This window comes from Nicotiana tabacum, chromosome 4, assembly GCF_000715075.1.
Source record: "Nicotiana tabacum cultivar K326 chromosome 4, ASM71507v2, whole genome shotgun sequence".
NCBI classification, from domain to species: domain Eukaryota; kingdom Viridiplantae; phylum Streptophyta; class Magnoliopsida; order Solanales; family Solanaceae; genus Nicotiana; species Nicotiana tabacum.
In genome coordinates, this window is record NC_134083.1 from 35,467,203 (window position 1) to 35,472,845 (window position 5,643).

General features: G+C 38.3%; 1 pseudogene; it reads left to right on the top strand.

The window, feature by feature from the left end:
• The first annotated feature begins 1,971 nt into the window (after positions 1 to 1,971).
• Positions 1,972 to 3,346, top strand: LOC142180197 (F-box protein SKIP23-like; annotated as a pseudogene).
• The last annotated feature ends 2,297 nt before the right edge of the window (positions 3,347 to 5,643 follow it).

Here is a 5,643-nt window from a genome sequence, read left to right on the forward strand (position 1 = left end):
AGCTCTAGGACAGTTGAGTTAAGTGTATGAACTTGGTTCTTCAACACAGTATTTTCACTTACAGTTTCACTAACCCTAAGTTCCAGGTTTTTGCACTTAACCTTCAAAATCACACATTCTTTTGACAATTGTTCCTTTTCATGGTTTGCATCCTCAGATTCGTCAATTAGTTCTAGAAGTAACTCAGATAACCTTTCTTTAGACAGTAGTTTAATCTTGTCTTTGAGATGAATTACACTTACCTCGGTTTCTTCATCAGATTCTCCAATGGCCATAAGTGATTTTTCATTCTCATCATCATCATCATCATCTGCGCTTTCTCCCCAAGCAACGACCATAGCCTTGGTTGATTCTTTGTTGTTGGTTTTCTTGGGTTGAACCTGTTCCTTCTTCATGTTCCTTCGTTCAGCTCTTTCATTATTTCTTCCATTCAATTTCCCATAAAGGACAGTTCTTGATGTGGTGATTAATCTTTTCACACTTGTAGCAACCATCATTTGTTTTCTTCTCAGGAGTTTTTGACTTGCTATAGCTTCCACTTCTTGACAAACCTTTTCCTATTCTCAGGTACTTATTGAAGTCCTTGGTGATCATAGCCATTTCATCACCTTTTATATCAGAACCTTCAATGATTCTGAGTGTCGGGCTCCTTTCCTTCTTAGGTACATCCATTTTTATGGTTTGTCTCCTAAGTTCATAGGCAGTGAGATTTCCAATTAATTCATCCAGTGGGAGAGTGGCAATATTCTTTGATTCCTGAATGGCAGTGATTTTTCTCTCCCAAGAGATAGGCAAAACCCTAGTCAGTATCTTCTTGACTGTATCTTCTTCACGAATAATCCTTCCAAGAGACTTTAGTTTATTTGTCGGTGTAGTGAACCTTGTGTACATCTCTTGAATGGTTTCTCCTTCCTTCATAGCAAAGTTCTCATATTGAGAATATAGTAGAGTTTATTTGGATCTCTTCACCTGAGGTATTCCCTCATGAGCTACTTGCAGTGTGTCCCAAATTTGTTTAGCAGTAGTACAGCTTTGGATTCTGCTGTACTCATCTGGACCAAGTCCACAAACAAGCCATTTCTTGGCTTTAGCATTCTTCTCTCATTTTTTCAAGTCCTCAGTAGTGAAATCCGCTCTTGTCTTTGGTACCTCTACTCCTTCAACATTTATCTTCAAGGTAGCCAGTGGACCATCGGTGACAATGTCCCGTAGCTCATAGTCCTCTCCTATAATGTGATCTCTCATCCTATTTTTCCACCAAGAGTAGTACTGGCTATTAAAGAGTGGTGGCCTAGCAGTGGATTGCCCTTCCCAGTTTTCAGGTGGTGCACTCATCTTGATCTTCTCCTAAGGTGTTAGCCTCTTTAAGAATAACACCCTCTGATACCAATTGATGTTTTATACTTAATGCCACACAAGAGGGGGGGGGGGTGATTTATATGGAGTCCAATTATTGCGTGCACTGATTATAGAATGACCTAGTTCTTCCATGTATTCCTTATACTACTATTGCAGAAATAGTAAATGCGTAAAGTAAAGAACACAAGTATTTTTACATGGAAAACACTCGGCTAAAAAGGTGAAAAACCCACGACCTACTACTCAGTAGGATTTTTCCCAATACTTCACTAAATCACTGAACCAAAACAACATTTACAAAACTCTTTGTAAACCTAAGGATTAACTCTAATCCCATTATGGCAACCAACCTCTAACTGTTGCGACAACTTCAAGTTAACTCTAACTTGAATACTCAAAATACCTAATACAAATGCTTATAGATAAAGCTAAAAGGTACAACTTGAAAAGCACAACTACAATTGAACTAGAATAAAAGACATACACTTGGAACTGATTATTCTATCTGGTCCAAGTAGCTTCAGGTTTGCACAATTGAATCACACAAGAATTGCTTGCAAAATGCCTTGCTATTTTGCTCTCAACTCACGCTTAACTTCAACGTTTGTGCATCTCTGTAGAATGAGAACATCCTGCAATATATAGAGTTGGTAGAATAAGAGATAACTAGAGTTCTAATGCTATACTCTTCCATGGTGGAAGAGTTCTATTTATCTTCTACTTCTAACTCCTCCCTTATCTAGGATAGAGTTCTCTCGAGTAAGGAGTCATTCTCCTTATCACTTATTCAACCTTTTCGATCAGGAGATATCAGATGTAACAACTTGAGCTTATCTCCTTCCCGTGCATCCCTTATGCTTGAATATGCCTGTGTCTGTGTGCACTGTGTATGAACATGGTTCATGCTTAAGTTCCTTTGTCAATCATCAAAACAAAACTTCACTTGGGCCAACAGTTCCCCTTTAGCCAAAGAGTTAAGCGCTTATGCATAAGGATGTCAAATTGGTCAGAACTTAACCATGATCTGCTGGTTTTTATAGCTAAACATAGACTATCTAAATTTTGCCATTGTCTGCAAAGCATGGCGATGTGCAGCTACCAAAGACAATTTTAACAGCAACCTGCCTAGAATTTCATTGCTGATGCTAGCGGAGGAAGAGGAGAACACGAATAAATTAAAGGCTGTGACAATGACAGTTCATGTAGAAAGTTCTTCAGCCTCTACAATGGCATGATTATGAAGAAGAGGATTCTGAAAGCTACTGGAAAATGATGTATGAAGTCTATGGGATAACTTATCATAGTAGGAGAAGATGACAGTGAAGTCAGTCAGTTACATCCTTTCTCCGGTGTTCAAATCGAATTACCGCATCAAAATACCACCGAAGATTATGATGTCTACCAACTGCACCATCCAATGACCTTTTTCCAGAAAGCGGTTATGTCAGTTAATCCTTCCCATACATCCGATTACGTTCTCATGGTCATCGAGGGAATCATAGGCTTCCTCAGTTTTTGGATACCAGGAGATTTGAGATGGACTAGACTTAAGGAGAAAAACTTTTACTCTCCACATGGTGATGCCGTATATTTTAATGGCCACTTTTATGCAGTCGATTTTCTGGGCCGCATCCTAGTTTATGATGTTGTTGGCCCTGAACCTACTAAAAGTATTATTGTAGCATAGTTACCTTCCGAACTCATTCGAGAAAAGTTATACATCCTATAATAACTTGGATCATTATTTGTAGTTGCGCGCAATGGTGTCCGAGTAAGGCACGCCAAAGATAGTTGCGACAGAATTCCACTAACCTTCATCCCAGTAGAAGGTATTGAAGCAGAGGTAACGTATGGGACAACAACATTTTGAGTTTTCCAGGTCGATTTAGCTGCTGGAAAAGTAACTCAAACCAGTGAATTAGGGGACAGAGCTTTCTTTTTGGGTGCTAATGCTTCTCTTTCGGTCCAAGCTTCTAAATTTCCAGGAATCAAGCCCAATCATATTTATTTTACAAATGACTATTGGGAATCATACATCCACTTTAAAGAAGGAGGGGGCTTGGACATGGGGGTGTTCAACTTAGCAGATGGAAGCATCTAGTCGCATTACAAAGGTGTTTCCCTCAGTCGTTTTTGTCCTCCAACTTGGGTCATACCAACTCTGTATTGAGTCAGACTCATCCTTTATTTATTCTACTTGTTAATCTATATGTTCTTGAATTACCATAAAAGTTACTGTTCTTTTTATAAAATAATTATAGCCTGTCATTTGCATTAAGAAGATTGATGCATATTTCTTTATGTTTTCATATTATTTGACAAAAGATACCCCCATTACACTACTAGAAATCGGGGAAAAATCGATCGAGCGATACCGACCAACATTGGTCGGTCAACAAAAGCGACCAAAAAACCGTCCAAAATGGACGGAAACTACCAAAAAATATTTTACTTTTTTAAAAAAAATTTCATAACGACCGAAATTGGTCGGTATATTGGTCAAATATTTGACCGTAATGGTCATACTTGCTTAGTCAAAGCACCTTTTTGATTACTGACCAACATCGGTCGGTAATGTGGACCCACATTGTAAGGCCCTGTAAAAATTTCGCCAAGAAATTTGACGTTTTGTGGTGCTGAGATAGACTTATGTGTTTGAGGCAATTCTGCGCTCTATTTCACGACCGCATAACCGTTTTGTGGGCTGCATAAGCATCGCAGAGTTGAGCAGGGAGTTTGTTGAATTTTGAAGGTCGTGTTGCGGTACATTATGCGATCACATAGTTGTTTTGCGGTCCTCATTTTTCGTCGTGGATTTGGCATGAAGAATTTTGTTGGATGGTTCTGCGGTCTATTATGCGGCCTCATAAGTGGTCTGCAGACCGCAGATCGATCACAGACCTGTCCATGCCATTTCAGTTTTGGGCATCACTTTCGCGGTCTATTTTGCGGACCGCATACCCATTTTGTGGTCCACTCTGTGATCGCAGAGTTGAGTTCGGAGGGTCCATTTTCTATTTTTATAACCCGACCCCATTTCTTATAAAATGACTTTGGGGTTATTTTGTCGGGGTTATACACATATTTTACAGAGAGAGAGAAGTGCTTTAGAGAGAGAGGAAGGAGCTGTATTGATCATCAGTCCCTGCCCCAATCTTGAAGATTCAAGGGAATCATTCACTAGACCAACATCTACCCGGGTAAGACCTTGTCCTAAAAACCTTCATGCAATTCTTATGGGTTTAATTAGGTTATGGGGGTTGAAAATAGGCCATGCGTGTGACAATAGATGGTAGTATGTGGGGTTAATGAACTAGTTTGGGTAGTTTCTTGTTGAAATTGGTTGAGGGAGGAAAGGATTACCATTGTAGAGCTTTGTAGTCCATTTTGCATACTAGGTGTTTGACAAAATTCCTAAGACAGTTACACCTTGTGAATCCTTCTAATTCTTATCCGATTTTCGCTATCATCCTATAAATTGTTATTGCTAGAAGTATTGGGACGTTGAAGTAACTTAAGGAAAGCTCAAATAAGGTATGTTGGCTAAACTTCTCTTCTAGAATTGGACCCCCACAATGGCCTTGTAGGTCTTGTATTGCTCATTATAAATTGATTATTCCGAATAAGCGTTGTGTCAAAATATATATGCGTTCAATTTGAATTTCAAACGTTCTTGTATGTTGAGTTGCTATTTGAGAAGGTGATTAAGCATGGGCTGTGTGTTGATATGTTATACTTTGAAAATGTGATTCTAATGAAAATTAACATGCCGAATTGTGTAAGAAATCGCATGTGCCTAAGACCCTTAATTTGGTTAGTTGCTCAAAAGTGTATTTAAAGTATTGAGTAGAAATGTCTTGTTGTTGATAATCTATAAGGATGCTTGAAAGTGAAAGAAGTGGTTGGAGATATAAAGTGTGGCCAACGTGCCAAGAATAGAAGTTATACTTGTGGTCAATGGTGCTGAGGAAATAAAATGATGTGAGAAAGGTTATGAAATAGGCCTTGATTCAACTGTTCCAAACTGACTTCGAAAATAGATTTTCCTAAAAGCTTATGTACCCAAGTTATGCCCAAATGTGACCGTTTTAACTAATGTTATGCTTTGTAATTATTTCTAATGTATTTTGAGCTCTTTTATATTCATGAGTTGAAATTATGTATTGCCCTTTTTGGGAAAAGTACTTCAAGAACAAATGATGTGTTACACGTTTATGATTTTTAACTTGTGCTTTGATTGCAAATCATTTTACTCCATTTCTTAAAAAAGAAATCTATTGTATT